This window comes from Staurois parvus, unplaced genomic scaffold (assembly GCF_062004578.1).
Source record: "Staurois parvus isolate SC_StPar_1 unplaced genomic scaffold, SC_StPar_1.0 ptg000276l, whole genome shotgun sequence".
NCBI classification, from domain to species: domain Eukaryota; kingdom Metazoa; phylum Chordata; class Amphibia; order Anura; family Ranidae; genus Staurois; species Staurois parvus.
Genome location: NW_028318072.1, coordinates 9133788 through 9153033, shown reverse-complemented (window position 1 = coordinate 9153033; position 19246 = coordinate 9133788). Strand labels below are relative to the sequence as shown.

General features: G+C 39.7%; 1 protein-coding gene across 2 annotated transcripts in view; it reads left to right on the top strand.

Annotated features, from left to right (window-relative positions):
• Positions 1–2853: 2853 nt before the first annotated feature.
• Positions 2854–19246, top strand: part of RASSF2 (Ras association domain family member 2) — a 92541-nt gene continuing 76148 nt past the window's right edge. Inside the window, exon 1 of one of the 2 annotated variants that reach the window (XM_089681736.1) lies at positions 2854–3000. The gene's annotated coding sequence lies outside the window, so the exon portion shown is untranslated. The remainder of the gene's footprint in view (positions 3001–19246) is intronic. The other variant, XM_089681737.1, reaches the window with a different exon arrangement.

Below are 19246 nucleotides of genomic sequence, written 5' to 3'. Positions count from 1 at the left end.
AAATTGCACTAAATCTATTTAATATAATCTGAAAACGGATGTCAGTTTTTGATTTATTCGCATTTATTGTGTTGTACCCACTATATTATTAATTATTTATTATTATTATACAGGATTTATATAGCGCCAACAGTTTGCTCAGCGCTGTACATTATAATGGGAGACAATACAGTAACAATACAGTTCAATACAAGAGGGATTTGAAGGCCCTGCTCCTTGGAGCTTACAACCTAGGAGGGAGGGGTGAATGGTACCATAGGGCGGGCGGGGTAGGCTTCCCTGAAGGGATAGGTTTTCAATGATTGCCTAAAAGTAAGTAGAGTAGGCGATAGTCTGATAGATTTGGGTAGGGAGTTCCAGAGGATGGGTGACGCCCTGGAGAAGTCTTGGAGACGGGCATGGGAGGAGGAGATAAGGGAGCTAGAGAGTAGGAGGTCTTGCGAGGAGCGGAGAGTACGGTTTGGGTGATATTTAGAGACAAGATCGGTTATGTAAATTGGGGCAGTGTTGTGGATGGCTTTATATGTCATTGTTAGTGTTTTGAATTTTATCTGTTGGGCAACTGGGAGCCAGTGGAGGGATTGGCAGAGAGGGGTGGCAGATACAGAACGGTTAGTGAGGTGGATCACTTTATCACTATTAATTTAGCGCCACCAGGGGCAGACTGACCATTTTGAAACTCAGGCACTGCCTGAGGGCCCGGGGTCAGTAGGGGGCCCCATGAGATGCCCCTGGTACCTTTTTCATAGGCTTATTTGAGTTTGGGCAAGGACACATTGGCCCCATGATCCCCTATTGCCCAGGTGCCCCATGAGTTGTCAGTCCGCCCCTGAGCTCCAGTATAACACTATATGTGTTGTATGTTCACTCATCTAATACATTGAAATGGCCAGAATAAAGTAACATTCTGGCCAATAGAATGCTTTAATGCCAAACAAGAGAACGCGCAGGCAAAAAACACGCCTTCTTACAACATTTGCTGCTGCTATACCCCTGTAGGAGAAAAGGCATCATAAAGAATAAAGAGTGCATGCGGCCTAACAGATAGACACCCAATTCAGCCAGTACTGGGCTTCTTTGAATTTTCCGAGGAATAGATTTGGGTTTCTATGGATGGTTTAGCGATATGTACTCAGCAGAGTTCCTCTTTAATCTCACTACCTAGTTATTAGGTTGTGACACCTGACACACCCGGCAGGTGATAATGGAGGGTAGATCAGGTATCACAGGTCCCTCCTCTTTCTACTAAGGCTGGCCATACATTATACATTTTTCTTGAGAATTTTGCTTTAGATTTACCAAAAACCATATAATAGGAGGTAAAACCTTTCAATTGTGGGGTGGCACAGTGGCTTAGTGGTTAGCACACCTGCCTTGCAGTAAATGGGTCATGGGTTCAATTCCTGACCATGGCGCCTCCTGCATGGAGTTTGCATATTCTCCCTCAGTGGTCTGGTTTCCCCCCACACTCCAAAAACATGCTGGTAGGTTAATTGGATCCTAATATGTGTATGTATGCATGTGAGTTAGGGACATTAGATTGTACACTCCTTGAGGGTTAGGGACTGATGTGAATGTACAATATATATGTAAAGCACTGCATAAATTGACAGCACTATATAAGTACCTGAAATAAATAAAATAAATTGTATCCAATTAGGCAGGCTCTTGCACTAGATAGTTGAAGGTAAATATAATAAAATTGTACAGTGTATAAGGCTGGCCATACATTATACAATTTTCTTGAGAATTTTGCTTTAGATTTACCAAAAACCATATAATATGAGGTCAAACCTAAACAACACTTTCAATTGTGGGGCAGCACAGTGGCTTAGTGGTTAGCACATCTGCCTTGCAGTAAATGAGTCATGGGTTCAATTCCTGACCATGGTGCCTCCCGCATGGAGCTTGCATGCTCTCCAGTTTCCTCCCACACTCCAAAGACATGCTGGCAGGCTAATTGGATCCTGTCTAAATTGGCCCTAGTATGTGTATGAATGTGAGTTAGGGACCTTAGATTGTATACTCCTTGAGGGTTAGGGACTGATGTGAATGTACAATATATATATGTAAAGCACTGCATAAATTGACAGTTCTATATAAGTACCTGAAATAAATAAATTGTATCCAATTAGGCAGGCTCTTGCACTACGTAGTTGAAGGTAAATATAAAAAAATTGGGCAGAAATTGGACAGAAAATTGTATAGTACATGACCAGCCTAAGGCTGGCCATACATTATACAATTTTCTTGAGAATTTTGCTTTAGATTTACCAAAAATCATATAATATGAGGTCCAACCTGAAGAACACTTTCAATTGTATCCAATTAGGCAGGCCCTTGCACTACATAGTTGAAGATAAATCTAAAGGAAATTGGTCAGCACTTGGACAGAAAATTGTAAGAAAATTGTTTAGTGTATGGCCAGCCTAATGATGAGATATTTTTGGACAGGTTATTGGGGTGTGTTTTGTACTTTGTATCATTTTCCTCTTTGTCCTATCAATGGAAAGGTTGCAATGTGTCAGTTGATCGGTGGCTGTCAGTCTCCATTCCTCCTCTGTCCACAGATGGGGTGTCGTTAGCTCTCTTGTATTTTCCTGGGGCACGCAGCATATCAAGGATGGTGTGTGTATCACTTAGCAACTTTCCCACGTCCCTTGAAGTGTGACAAAGGCTGTCCTCCCCCCTCCTCCTCCCATCTTCTCCTCTCCCATGCACCACTATTTGAAAACTGCTTTCTCAGACAGATGCTGCTGGCAGCACCCCCCTCCCTTTCTTAGCATTGTCTGAAAGGGTGTACGCCTAACTGAGGCCCAGCCAGCCAATCCCAGGCAGGCCAAGACACCAGCGCCAGCTGTTATTGGTCGGTGGGAAGGGACAGTGAGCCATCTATCACAGTGTGAATGTAGACTGCTCCACCATACACAGACTTCCCTTTATTGATGGGGAGAGGGAGAGCCGGGACCCCAGGCACATAGATACACACAGAGGGACAAGGTAAGGCAAGCCCCCCATGTTTCCATCCAGCAGCAAGCCCAGCACCATGTCATTTGTGTTTTTGTTTATCATTTTCCATTGTTGCTTTCTTTTATTTATATTTGTGTTCATTAAACCCTGACACGTCGTTTCTGTTATCCAGCAAAATTGTACATAGAGAACGTCGACATAACGGCCGCCAGGCCCTGCGGACTTGTAAAAGTTGGATGCTTCGATCCCTTTCGCAATCTGCAAGCTGGCCTGGTGACAAGGGTTAAACTTCACTCGTTGACTCACTGGCCGATATTTCATTGGCATACATGTGAAATGCCTTATGAGGAGTTACACAGGAGGTATAACTACTCCAACTGTTCGATTCCTTCATTGCATAAACTTCTCTGATTCGATTTGCCTTGTATATGCATTACTGACATGTCAGTGTCTGCCACGGTATATGATGGCGATATTCCTCTGTAATCCATGGCACCACCTGCCTGGAGTTTGCATGTTCTCCCTGTGCCTGTGTGGGTTTTCTCCGGGTACTCCGGTTTCCTCCCACGCTCCAAAGACATGCTGGTAGGTGTAGGCTCCTGTCTAAATTGTCTCTGGTATGTGTATGTATGAATGTGAGTTAGGGACCTTAGATTGTACACCCCTTGAGGGTTAGGGACTGATGTGAATGTACAATATATATGTAAAGTGCTGGATAAATTGACAGCGTTATATGAGTACCTGAAATAAATAATCACAAATATATGCCTGGCCTTGTATAGGAAGGTATTCATGTACTATTGCATCAGTGCATCAACTTCTCACTTTCAGTGTGCCTTGTGTATGCAATACAGACTTGTCTGTGTCCGCTGTGGTATATGATGGCGATATTCCTCTGAAATATTGAACATTATTATAATACAGGATTTATATAGCGCCAACAGTTTGCTCAGCAATTTACAATATAAAGGGAGACAATACAGCAACAATACAGTTCATTACAAGAGGGTTAGGAGGGCCCTGCTCCTTGGAGCTTACAATCTAAGATACGCCTGAGCTTGTATAGGCAGGTCTTCATGTACAACAGTGCTAATGCTTCAGTGCCTACACTTCTCAATGTGCCTTGTTCCTGCATCACCGAGAGCTCAGTATCTGCCATGGTATATGATGGCGATATTTCTCTGTAATAGTGAATTATGCTGACAGGTGTTTTTGTATTAATGCAGCAATGCATAAACTTCTCAGACAATGTGCCTTGTGCATGGCAATGTCTGCCATGGTATAGGATGACAATATTCCTCTGTATGCCTGAGCTTGTCTAAGCAGGTGTTCATGGTGTTTATATTACATCTATATAGAGAGGGGGCCCAGCCAGGCTGCTATGAATCCACTAAAAGTTGGATTAAGGTTGTAGAGCAGTGGTCTCCAAATTGCGGCCCGAGGGCCAGTTGTGGTCCTTTGCCAGCCTTTATCCGGCCCTTGGGGCACTCTTCCTCCCACTGATTTGGGGAACTGTTCTTAACACTAACACCAACAGTGGGGCATAATTATCCCAACTAACAGCAATGGTAGGGCACTCTTCTTGTCCCTAATCTCAATGGTTGGGCACTATTCCATCCACTGAAACTAATAACTGGGCACTATTCCATCCACTGATACTAATAACTGGGCACTATTCCATCCACTGATACTAATAACTGGGCACTATTCCATCCACTGAAACTAATAACTGGGCACTATTCCATCCACTGATACTAATAACTGGGCACTATTCCATCCACTGATACTACTAACTGGGCACTATTCCATCCATTGATACTAATAACTGGGCACTATTCCATCCACTGATACTAATAACTGGGCACTATTCCATCCATTGATACTAATGACTGGGCGCTATTCCATCCACTGATACTAATAACTGGGCACTATTCCATCCATTGATACTAATAACTGGGCACTATTCCATCCACTGATACTAATAACTGGGCACTATTCCATCCACTGATACTAATAACTGGGCACTATTCCATCCACTGAAACTAATAACTGGGCACTATTCCATCCACTGATACTAATAACTGGGCACTATTCCATCCACTGATACTAATAACTGGGCACTATTCCATCCACTGATACTAATAACTGGGTACTATTCCATCCACTGATACTAATAACTGGGCACTATTCCATCCACTGATACTAATAACTGGGCACTATTCCATCCACTGAAACTAATAACTGGGCACTATTCTATCCACTGATACTAACAACTGGACGCTATTCCATCCACTGAAACTAATAACTGGGCGCTATTCCATCCACTGATATTAATAACTGGGTGCTATTCCATCCACTGATACTAACGACTGGGCGCTATTCCATCCACTGAAACAAATAACTGGGCGCTATTCCATCCACTGAAACTAATAACTGGGCACTATTCCATCCACTGATACTAATAACTGGGCACTATTCCATCCACTGATACTACTAACTGGGCACTATTCCATCCACTGATACTAATAACTGGACACTATTCCATCCACTGATACTAATAACTGGAAACTATTCCATCCACTGAAACTAATAACTGGGCACTATTCCATCCACTGATACTAATAACTGGAAACTATTCCATCCACTGAAACTAATAACTGGGCACTATTCCATCCACTGATACTACTAACTGGGCACTATTCCATCCACTGATACTACTAACTGGGCACTATTCCATCCACTGATACTAATAACTGGGCGCTATTCCATCCACTGAAACTAATAACTGGGCGCTATTCCATCCACTGAAACTAATAACTGGGCGCTATTCCATCCACTGATACTAATAACTGGGCGCTATTCCATCCACTGAAACTAATAACTGGGCGCTATTCCATCCACTGAAACTAATAACTGGGCGCTATTCCATCCATGATATTAATAACTGGGCGCTATTCCATCCACTGATACTAATAACTGGGCGCTATTCCATCCACTGAAACAAATACAGTCATGGCCGAAATTGTTGGCACCCTTGATATTTTTCCTGAAAATCAAGTATTTCACACAAAAAAGGTATTGCATTAACACATGTTTTGCTATACACATGTTTATTCCCTTTGTATGTATTGGAACAAATATAAAACAGAGGCAGAAAAGCAAATATGACATAATGTCACACAAAACCCCAAAAATGGGCTGGACAAAAGTATTGGCACCCTTAACTTAATATTTGGTTGCACACCCTTTGGAAAACATAACTGAAATCAGTCGCTTCCTATAACCATCAATAAGCTTCTGACACCTCTCACCCGGAATTTTGGACCACTCTTCCTTTGCAAACAGCTCCAGGTCTCTCTTATTGGAAGGACACCTTTTCCCAACAGCAATTTTAAGATCTCTCCACAGGTGTTCAATGGGATTTAGATCTGGGCTCATTGCTGGCCACTTCAGAACTCTCCAGCGCTTCTTTGCCATCCATTTCTGAGTGCTTTTTGACGTATGTTTGGGGTCATTGTCCTGCTGGAAGACCCAGGATCTTGGACGCAAACCCAGCTTTCTGACACTGGGCCCTACAGTGCGACCCAAAATCCTTTGGTAATCCTCAGATTTCATGATGCCTTGCACACAGTCAAGGCACCCAGTGCCAGAGGCAGCAAAACAACCCCAAAACATCATTGAACCTCCACCATATTTTACCGTAGGTACTGTGTTTTGTTCTTTGTAGGCCTCATTCCATTTTCGGTAAACAGTAGAATGATGTGCTTTACCGAAAAGCTCTATCTTGGTCTCATCTGTCCACAAGACGTTTTCCCAGAAGGCTTTTGGCTTACTCAAGTACATTTTGGCAAACTGTAGTCTTGCTTTTTTATGTCTCTGTGTCAGCAGTGGGGTCCTCCTGGGTCTCCTGCCATAGCGTTTCATTTCATTTAAATGTCGACGGATAGTTCGCGCTGACACTGATGCTCCCTGAGCCTGCAGGACAGCTTGAATGTCTTTGGAACATGTTTGGGGCTGCTTATCCACCATCCGGACTATTCTGCGTTGCAATCTTTCATCAATTTTCCTCATCCGTCCACGACCAGGGAGATTAGCTACAGTGCCATGGGTTGCAAACTTCTTGATAATGTTGCGCACTGTGGACAAAGGCAAATCTAGTTCTCTGGAGATGGACTTGTAACCTTGAGATTGTTGATATTTTGCCACAATTTTGGTTCTCAGGTCCTCAGACAGTTCTCGTCTCCTCTTTCTGTTGTCCATGCTTAGTGTGGCACAGACAGACACACAATGCAAAGGTTAAGTGAACGTCTCTCCTTTTTATCTGCTTTCAGGTGTGATTTCTATATTGCCCACACCTGTTACTTGCCCCAGGTGAGTTTACAGGAGCATCACATGCTTGTAACATTCTTATTTATCCGCAGTTGTGAAAGGGTGCCAATACTTTTGTCCAGCCCATTTTTGGAGGTTTGTGTGACATTATGTCGAATTTGCTTTCTTTCCTCCCTTTTTTTGTTTTGTCCCAATACACACAAAGGGAATAAACATGTGTATAGCAAAACATGTGTTAATGCAATACGTTTCGTGAGAAATACATGATTTCCTGGAGAAATATCAAGGGTGCCAACAATTTCGGCCATGACTGTAACTGGGCGCTATTCCATCCACTGATACTAATAACTGGGCGCTATTCCATCCACTGAAACTAATAACTGGACACTATTCCATCCACTGAAATTAATAACTGGGCACTATTCCATCCACTGATACTACTAACTGGGCACTATTCCATCCACTGATACTAATAACTGGGCGCTATTCCATCCACTGAAACTAATAACTGGGCACTATTCCATCCACTGATACTAATAACTGGGCACTACTCCATCCACTGAAACTAATAACTGGGAACTATTCCATCCACTGATACTAATAACTGGGCACTATTCCATCCACTGAAACTAATAACTGGGCACTATTCCTGCCACTGATAGCAATGATTGGGCACTATTCATCCCAGTAATACCAATGATTGGGCACTATTCCTTCTCCTACTGACCACAGGCACTATGCAACTGAACACCACACCTGAGGCATTGCTTATGCTCATCGATGCCCGACCTAGAACATTTTCTACTCCCCCACAATCTGACCCCCCAAAAGACTAAAGGACAATGAACTGGCCCTTTGTCTGGTAAATTTGGAGACCTCTGTTGTAGAGGGATCATAGCAACCGGCTGGACTAGGGTTTGCACCTCATCCCTTTAAAACCAAACACATATTAATTACACAGGTTCTGAGGCTAATTTAGTGCAGATGAATCACTAGGTGAGTTTAATTGCCACCTTAATCAGCCACAGAACCTGTTTATTATGTGTTTGGTTTTCCAGGGATGAAGTGGCAACCCTAAGCTGGACAGATATTATAAGTGGTACTATAATTGTGACTATCTTTATTGTAATGATGACTTTAAGTATATGGTACATATGAGTTTACTTTGGTGGGGAAGGGGTAGTGTTTTAACTGAAGTTCCTTTATAAAACCTGGATCTGAAATTATAATTTTTTGTTTGTTTTTTTTTGCTAGAGTAAGAGAGGATTATAAACGTCCAATTGGGGAGATTTCCATTCACTTCCTGTCCTATAGCTACAGCTGGAAGTTAGTGGAAACCCTTGGCAGCTTACCTCCCAACTTTTCAAGATTGGAAAGAGACACAATTTTGTATAATGGATCAAGGGAAAGGACACACTCCCTGCCAAGCCCTGAGTTACATGGGCTGTGTAGAATTAATAGACAAAAAGTGCCTATTGCTTATCCAGGGCACTAAACGAAAAAAAAAACCCAAATGGATGCCCCCATCCACACAATCGAGGTGGATGGAAGAATCCCCCCACCAAGGACATTGTATTCTGACAGCAGGACTCTTTGGTCTCAGAATACACTGATCTGCAGCCTCTGATCAACAAAAGGTTTCCAACATTGCCGTTCGAATAGAAGTCATCCTAACGATCGACTTCTGTCCAACAGGGACGGACACACACGGTCCCTGCTAAACTAGCTGAATTTTGATCCATCTACAGTATGATTAACTTAACACTTTTCATAGTTAAAGTAGTTGTAAAGGCATAATTTTTTCCTTAAAATAATAAACATTATACTTGCCTGCTCTGTACAATAGTATTGCATAAAGCGTCCCCTTATCTCCTTTTCTGGGGTCCCCCACTGGTGCTGTTCACTACTCCTTTTCTCTGAGTGCCCCCTCAGCAAGCTGTGTGCTATGGAAGTACTCATGTGGGCATACTGCCAAGCAAGAAATATGTCACTAGCATACCAAAGAACTCTTTAAAAGGGTCCAACCCTTTTTTTTATTAATCACAGTGGAAGATAGCAATGTTTCAGAGCCATGCAGGACCCCTTCATCAGGCAGGTCACATGTCTGATGAAGGGGTCCTGCATGGCTCCAAAACGTCACTATCTTTCGTCATACCTTTAGGTCAAAAAATTAAAAAATAAAATCTCTTCATAAATTTAGGACAAAGTGTATTCTGCTACATGTCTTTGCTAAAAAAAAATCCCAATACATGTGAATGAATTGGTTTACATGAAAGTTATAGCGTTTACAAATGGAGGTGTAAATACTGGAATTTTTTTTTTTAACTAATAATGGCGGCGATCAGCGACTTATAGCTGGACTGCGGTGGGCATTCTGACACTTGGGGGAACTGACTTGGTGTCACTGACATCCCCAGTAACACCACTACAGTGATCAGTGCTAAAAAAAAAAGCACTGACACTGTACTAATGGCACTGGGAAGGAAGGGGTTAACATGAGGGGCGATCAAAGGGTTAACTGTGTGCTGGGAGTAATTTACTGGCGGCGGTGTGTTGGTGCTTCACTGTAAGGACACTGCTCTGGATGGCTGTGCTGTCCACAGCCATCCAGGGTAGTGTGCCCAAGCCGACAGGGAGGAGGACTGTTAGTAAACAAAGCAGCCCTCTTTCTTGTCAGAGATCCTCGGTAATCACCGGGCGCCGGCGGGTTATCACCGGCTGGGACCCGGTGATTGCCAGCCACGGCCGCGAATGGCGATGCAGGTATACATACGTGATTTTGTGCACCCCTGATGCCCTGTAGCAGTATATCAGTTGTTGCCAACCAATCCCTGATGCAGTATTGGCACCAAACAGGCGAACAGAAGAAACTGGACTGAAAATGGTTGTAAAGGCTGAAGATTTTTTACCTTCATGCATTCTATGTATGAAGGTAAAAAAAACTTCTGTGTGCTGCTCCCCCCACAGCTCCCCTAATACTTACCTGAGCCCCATCATGATCCAGCAATGTTCATGAGAGCCTTGGATGGCCAGGGAGCCATTGGCCAATGTTAGAGATTACTGGATCACAAGAGAGCTACAATTCCTTTGACAATAAAACAATGCCCTGTTTATATATCTCAGCTGCATTAAAGATGCATGGGGTAATTTTGGCTAAATTGACTTTACTACAAAATTGCTGTTTTTTTTTTTTCTGATCAACTTCTGTACAACCAGGGTGCCCATACATAGATCAAAATTTGGATGGTTCCTGCTGAATTGGTCAAATTTCTATCCATAGCACACTGTACACACAGCCCCCTGCACCATAGAGCTTTGCAACTGACCCTCAATAATGAAGCGCAGAAGGTTAGAGATGTGGAGAGGAGAGGACAAATTTGATCAGCCTTTCTCAACTTATTTTTTTTTTTCCCCAGAGGAACTCTTAATTTTCAGGTCTTTGTGGAACCCCTTATTAAAATCATATCTACATCTCAAGTACAGCAGCGTGATCAGGAAATTAGAGATGTGATAGAATATTAAAAAGACATTTGGCGTACACTGAGCCCTTGTTCAGACAGAATGCATCTTCACTTGAAGTAGCGCCATTTCAAAGCTGCAGATCAGTGCGATTTGTACCCCTGATTTCACTGTGGCTTCCAACTTCATTAAACAGAAGTCAATGCAAGTTGCAATGAAATCGGAAAACAGTAGTGCAGGAACTTTGTTTGAAATCGAGCTACTTCAAATCGCACTGATTAAGACCGTGCCATAGAAATACATTAGATGCAACATCAGGTGTGATTTGTAAATTTCATGTCGCACCTGCAGTCTCAGTGGTATAAACCAGGCCTGAGTGTTTGACACCAAGGTAGATCATTTTTCAACACCCACTGCTCTACAAGATAAAACCATTTTAAGTAATAATCACAAAATGAATATGAAATCTATACAAAATGAAAAATGTCAGAAATAACACAGACCACCTCCCTTACAGTACTGATCATGATTCCTTACATTGGTTTTCAGTGAGGGGTCCATTTACATTGGAGAAAGTGGAGAAACTTGACCTTTTACGTTCTGGTCAGTGGGAGATGTCTTCTGAGAGAGGAAGAATGTCCCTTACCTTGAAAATAAGTTAGAATGAACTATTTCATTAGTGGTCAGTGGGAAAACTGACATCCTTAGGAGGCTAAAAAAAGGTCGCTGGTGTCATACCGCTTGCTCTGTGATCACATATGACTATACTAGAATAATAGTACACTCCCTGTAGGCTGCATTTCTATGAATTAATAAGTGTCTCTGCTGGGTTTCAGATCTACTCTCTTCATTATATCCATGTCTCATGGTTGTCTATGGCAAGCAGAGCACTAGGCAGCTTCATAGCGTTGCTCATCCATCCATCCATTTATATGCGAGCAGTGCAGTGCATCATCAGGGAAGGATTTTTAATATATATATGTGTAACTTTCTACTTCTTTATTTTTCATTTTCACACTTCTTATGGTTCATATGATTTTACGATTGTCACTAGTTTCAATGGTTTTATTTAGACATATATATTTATATATTTTTATAGATCTTTTGTGTTTACTTATACTACGTCAATTGCCCCTGTGACTCCTCCACCTGCATAGGGGAGTGTCCAGGACGGCCCATGTGACCTTTGGTTCAACTAGTAGTGAGCATATAAAAGAGGGAGTAGACATTTGGTCAGTTGGCTCTGAGGAAGGGGCAAGTCCTCGAAACGCGTCAGCCTATTGGATGTCTACACTCCCCATTACGGACTGTTACTCAGCGCGGTGTTGACCCAGCTGTTCTTTTATAATGTGCCTTGACTTTATTGCCGTTTGTGAGTACAACACCTATTTTATTTCTTATTAAACATTTTTTATGGTAATGCACTAGGCATGTGCACCCTCTCTTTGTTCTTTCCTCATTCTGTGAAGGAAATATGTCCTCCTGTAACCACCAGTAGAAAGGGAAGTGAAAACAACAAGGCAGATAACATCAGAAAACAGATCAGTAGATGTTTGCACTAACAGGATTCATTGTGGTTATCAACTTCTCTTATTCATCCATTGCGGGAAGGTACGCTGAACTATTTCATACAATGGTGTTTCTTTTGATTTACTAATATTGTATTGTACCTTTTCTCTTTCAAACCATGCTGTAATGCAACTAACTCTGTATTGTTGTGTCTTTAGAATATGTAAGAAATATTAAACATTACTCTGCTGTGAAGAATCATATGAGCTGTGCAGCTGGTAAAATTAGGTTTCACTTGTTCCCTTTCCTACGCTCATTACGTCATACGACATGAAGTTATACGTTTATTTCAGTCTGTTTTAACCCTTTCGACTCCCTGGTGCACATGATGTAATAATATTACTGTATATGTGAACCACACCAGCGAAGGGACAGATTTTGACAAGAGGATATTCCATTATCACAAATGTTACTATACTAACAATATGTTGCCATTACTACAAAACAAGAGATTGTACAGACAAGCCACTTAATTAAAGCCAACATTTTTTTATTTTATTTTTGATTGAGTATGGGTGTGGGTAAATCCTCTATCAGGATTTTATTTTGCTGTCTGAGGAAGATTTCCCTTCATATCCCCTTTCTGTTTATAGAGTATTAAAGAGGAATTCCAGGTATGAACATTTTATACATAGTTACATTGTAACATCTTGGACCAATGTAACTATGTATATACCATACCTGGCCAACGCTCCTGGAAGCTAGAAATCACTGAAGTAAATTCACTATACTACTCCCTGTGATCTGCACTTGCTGCCGGGTCTCATGCCAAGCTACTTTTCTACAGTAAAACTAAAAAAAGTTGCGCTCCCAATCTCCTACAACAACTAATAAATTAATTACTTCAAATTATATCCATAAAAATCAAACAATATGCCATAGATATATAAATATCAAGTTAAAAGTGATGTGAATCAAATAAAAATCAAAAAAATATAAAAATCAGTCCCATTATTCAAAAAAAAGGAATTTGTGATGACGTGATCCAAACACACCAATTGTGACTTTTCGTGAATCCTTATTTCATTAAAGATGTGCGCTCACCTCCTTACAAGCCTAAGCGGCTTAATACACTTTTTGTTCACATACATGGAACCTGCTAGAATTTGCTGCAGCATGGAATGGATGTTGTATACCTCCTATGTACTCCACAATGCTTCTCTCCTTTTACACTCGCTATCCCTGAATGGATCTCTCCCTTCTTCAGCTGCTCAGGATCACCTCCTCTTTAGATGTTCCTCATTGTCATGAAGTAAAAAAGAAATGTGGACATAGTGCTTTATCCTTATAAAACTTTGTTTTTATTTAAATGCTCAGTATATGCACTCACATGAAATATAATTAAAAAGCGCTTTAGTATTAAAAATCTTTTGCCTGTGTGTGCCGTACAGCGCGTGTACTCACCATTTGCTCTCTGGTGCCGAGTGACGTCATAGCCCCACCCCTACGCGTTACGCCATAGGTCACGTGGCTTCATCAGGGGGTTGTAATTAGACAGTCACTGCACTCATACAGCTTTATATATCCCATCACCGCCATTTTCCCGAAGACAATATGGGAGCGGCCATCTTTTTGGGGCCAAAAAACATTGCTAATAACACAGGAAATACATAGTTTGACACATTTGTTACAATGATACAGATACTACGTATCGCTCGACCAGATAAATAACAGCGATGTCTTATGGCTCACACAGGCTGAATACATAACAACTATAATAAAAATATAATAAAAAAACAACAATAATAAAAATATAATAAAAAACAATATTAAATATAAATTATAAAATGATAACATAAAGCATAATTAAAACTACTGAAGTTCATTTGAAATATTTTATCTATAATTAAATCCCATTATTCATAATAAACCTAGGAACATTCCCTCACAGTCTCATATTTATAACCAAATACAAATGACTCTGATCTTAATTATCACTAATAAAGCATGAGAGATCAAAATCCTTATTCAATCCTCCTGGTGCTAAACTTCCTAATTCATATATCCATAATGATTCTTTTTTACTAATTTCCCTTATTAAATTGTTACCTCTCCAATGTGGGATATGTTTGACTATACCCCAAAATTCAATTTTATCTACTTCTCGGTTATGGTATTTCTGAAAATGTAGAGATAAATGATGATACTTAAAACCAATACTGATGTTATGTATATGCTCTTTAATGCATTCTTTTAAACTCCTTTTCGTGCGACCTATATAAGACAGGTCGCACGGACATTTCAGAGCATACACCACACCTTTGGTATCACAAGATATAAATTGATCAATATTGTAATGTTTTCCATTCCTTGGATTAACAAATTCATGCCTGCATTTTGGATTACCAAACGTTCTTTTACAGCTGTAACACCGACCACATTTATAAAATCCAGTACCTTGGAAGAAACTGAGTGTATTACTTATTATTTTTGGGGGTTCTAATAAATTTCTTACCACACGATCTCTAAGATTTGGTGCTTTCTTATATATAAATCTAGGTTTCTCCTTGACAATAGTTTTTAAAACTCTGTCCAATTTCAGTATACCCCAATGTTTGGTTATGATTTTTTGAACATCTTTATATTGTTTATGATATGGTAACATTATAGATATATCATTATTTTCTGTGTTTATCTGATTCTTACCTTCTAATAAGGTGTTTCTATCCACCAATTCTATTTCTCTACTTTCTTTTTCTATTAGTTCTTTTTTGTATCCTTTATCCGTAAATCTCTGAATAAGTATTTTACTTTGTTCCCTATAGTCCTCAATATTTGTACAGTTTCTTCTTAAAAGCAAAAACTGACCCCCTAGGTATATTTTTAATCCACGGTTTATGATGGCAACTGTTAACTGGGATATATGAATTTCTATCTGTTTTCTTACTATTTGCAAATAAGAGGTGTGGCCATGGGTGCTCGTTTCACCCCTAGTATTGCAAATTTATAAATGGAAAAATGGGAGGAAGAAGTATTATTCAATAATATCCGTAAAGAAGTAGTTATGTATAGTAGATTTATTGATGATATCATACTGTTCTGGAATGGAGATGAAACCTCATTAATTAATTATTATCAGAATTTGAATATAAATAATAAGAATATTACATTGAGTTGGAATATAAACAGTTATGAGATCAATTTTTTAGATATATGGCTAATTAATACAGGTACGCATATTATTACTAAAAACCATTTTAAGAAAACAGAAATTCATATATCCCGGTTAACAGTTGCCATCATAAACCGTGGGTTAAAAATATACCTAGGGTTCAGTTTTTGCGTTTAAGAAGAAACTTTACGAATATTGAGGACTATAGGGAACAAAGTAATATACTTATTCAGAGATTTACGGATAAAGGATACAAAAAAGAACTAATAGAAAAAGAAAGTTGAGAACTAGAATTTGTGGATAGAAACAGCTTATTAGAAGGTAAGAATCAGATAAAAGCAGAAAATAATGATATATCTATAGTGTTACCATATCATAAATATCACAATATAAAGATGTTCAACAAATCATAACCAAACATTGGGGTATACTCAAATTGGATAGAGATTTAAAAACTATTGTCAAAGAGAAACCTAGATTTATATATAAGAAAGCACCAAATCTTAGAGATCGTGTGGTAAGAAATATATTAGAACCCCCGAAAATAATAAGTAATACACTCAGTTTCTTCCAAGGTACTGGATTTTATAAATGTGGTCGGTGTTACAGCTGTAAAAGAACGTTTGGTAATCCAAAATGCAGGCATGAATTTGTTAATCCAAGGAATGGAAAACATTACAATATTGATCAATTTATATCTTGTGATACCAAAGGTGTGGCGTATGCTCTGAAATGTCCGTGCAACCTGTATTATATAGGTCGCATGAAAAGGAGTTTAAAAGAACGCATTAAAGAGCATATACATAACATCAGTATTGGTTTTAAGTAATATCATTTATCTTTACATTTTCGGAAATACCATAACCGAGAAGTAGATAAAATAGAATTTTGGGGTATAGTCAAACATATCCCACATTGGAGAGGTAACAATTTAATAAGGGAAATTAGTAAAAAAGAATCATTATAGATATATGAATTAGGAAGTTTAGCACCAGGAGGATTGAATAAGGATTTTGATCTCTCATGCTTTATTAGTGATAATTAAGATCAGAGTCATTTGTATTTGGTTATAAATATGAGACTGTGAGGGAATGTTCCTAGGTTTATTTTGAATAATGGGATTTAATTATAGATAAAATATTTCAAATGAACTTCAGTAGTTTTAATTATGCTTTAAGTTATCATTTTATAATTTATATTTAATATTGTTTTTTATTATATTTTTATTATTGTTGTTTTTTTATTATAGTTGTTATGTATTCAGCCTGTGTGAGCCATAAGACATCGCTGTTATTTATCTGGTCGAGCGATACGTAGTATCTGTATCATTGTAACAAATGTGTCAAACTATGTATTTCCTGTGTTATTAGCAATGTTTTTTGGCCCCAAAAAGATGGCCACTCCCATATTGTCTTCGGGAAAATGGCGGTGATGGGATATATAAAGCTGTATGAGTGCAGTGACTGTCTAATTACAACCCCCTGATGAAGCCACGTGACCTATGGTGTAACGCGTAGGGGTGGGGCTACGACATCACTCGGCACCAGAGAGCAAATGGCGAGTACACACGCTGTGCGGCACACACACACAAAAGATTTTTTAATACCAAAGCGCTTTTTAATTATATTTCATGTGAGTGCATATACTGAGTATTTAAATAAAGACAAAGTTTTATAAGGATAAAGCACTATGTCCACATTTCTTTTTTACTTCATGACAATGAGGAACATCTAAAGAAGCGTGAGCAGGTGATCCTGAGCAGCTGAAGGAGGGAGAGATCCATTCAGGGATAGCGAGTGTATAAGGAGAGAAGCATTGTGGAGTACATAGGAGGTATACAACATCCATTCCATGCTGCAGCAAATTCTAGCAGGTTCCATGTATGAACACAAAGTGTATTAAGCCTATCTGTCAGGCTTGTAAGGAGGTGAGCGCACATCTTTAATGATTTAAGGATTCACGAAAAGTCACAATTGGTGTGTTTGGATCACGTCATCACAAATTCCTTTTTTTTGGACTATTATTTGAATAATGGGACTGATTAATATTTTTTTTATTTTTATTTGATTCACATCACATTTAACTTGATATTTATCTATGGTATATTATTTGATTTTTATGGATATAATTTGAAGTCATCAATTTATCAGTTGTTGTAGGAGATTGGGAGTGCAACATTTTTTAGTTAAATGGTTGTTTAACACAGTTTGAGTATGTGATTAAGGTTAGCGATCCAGAGGAATTATTTTAGTGGCTCGATAGTTACACACATATATTTTTTGGTTTATTTGACTCATTTACTTGCTGGTAGACAGTATGGAGGTATTCACTTATCTAGAGAATAGACACTGAGGAACATCTAAAGAGGAGTGAGCAGGTGATCCTGAGCAGCTGAAGGAGGGAGAGATCCATTCAGGGATAATGAGTGTAAAAGGAGAGAAGCATTGTGGAGTACATAGGAGGTATCCAACAATAAGCAGCTTGATTCTACCAATTTCCAAAATGGCCACCACGGTCTGACGTCACATCCGCCTGACTCGATTTCAAACACAGTTCCTACTTTTTCCGATTTTATTGCAATTTGCATTGCCTTCTGTTTAATGAAGTTGCAAGCCATCGTGAAATCGGAGCTGCAAATTGCACTGATCTGCAATTGCCTATGAGGAAGTCGATTCAATGACGAAACGCGTCAGACGGATGTGACGTCAGACGCAACTGAGAGTGCTGCGGAGCCCATTTTGGAAATTGGTAGAATCAAGCTGCTTGTATTCCAAACACAAGTAAGTGCATTTTTACATTATTAAATTCAATTTAAAACAATATTGCAGTATGGGAGTATGTTTATCTTTCATGATCACTGAGAATTTGTGAAGAAGTGAGGAGGCGATTTGGCATGTTGATACTTGATTGCAAAAAGGCTATTCACAAGACATGCAGGGTAAGGTGGATGACTGAAGGGGAAAGGGATCGAGTACGTTGTTTTTGGCTTTGCACACAGGTGGAGGATGAAGGACGGATACACGTGTTGTGGATTTGATTCAGTAGCAGAGTGAAATGCACATTTTCACCCTTAGTCCTCATGCACACTGGACGATTTGATAATGCTGGTAACGTTAGCTTTGTAAAGTCATGTTCAAAACGTGAGGTTTTTCAGCTTTTTTTTTTTTAGCGGTTTTGCATTAGTGCTTTTCCACATTTGCATTTTTTAGCTTTTTTATTTTTTACTAAAAGAAATTTTTTTGGGGGGGTAAAAAAACGTTGGTTTGCGGCGTTTTGCAGCGTTAGAGTGTTTTTACAGCTAAAAAATCCTCTAAAAACCCACTAGTCCTGGGTTTTTTTCCAGCCAAAAAACGTTGATTACAGTCTATGTGTGCATGGACACATAAGATAACATGCTGGGGGGTTTACTAACTGTAGAAAAAAATGTCAAAAGCCAAAAACAGCTGTAAAAACGTCCAGTGTGCATGAGGACTAATGCAGGCCATAGATGGGTATAAAATCGGCTGATTTTCGGATCGTTAGTGGGTTAATAGGTTGGCCGTTTTTCGGTAATTTGGCAGATTTTTTTTATCGGTAAAGTCTGAAAATCGGCCGATTTTCGCGGCAATGATGGGCAAATCGGCCGAACTTTTTACCGATAAAAAATCTGCGCATGAGCAGTGACCTGCAAGAGGAAGACAAAAAGAAGAGGAAGATGAAGAAGGAGAGGATGAAGAAGAAGAAGAATTCCAGTCCGGCAAAAAGTGTCCCTGCAGAGAGCTCCACTATTTCTTTGACAGTTCCTTGACATTTATAGCGGCTGCAACA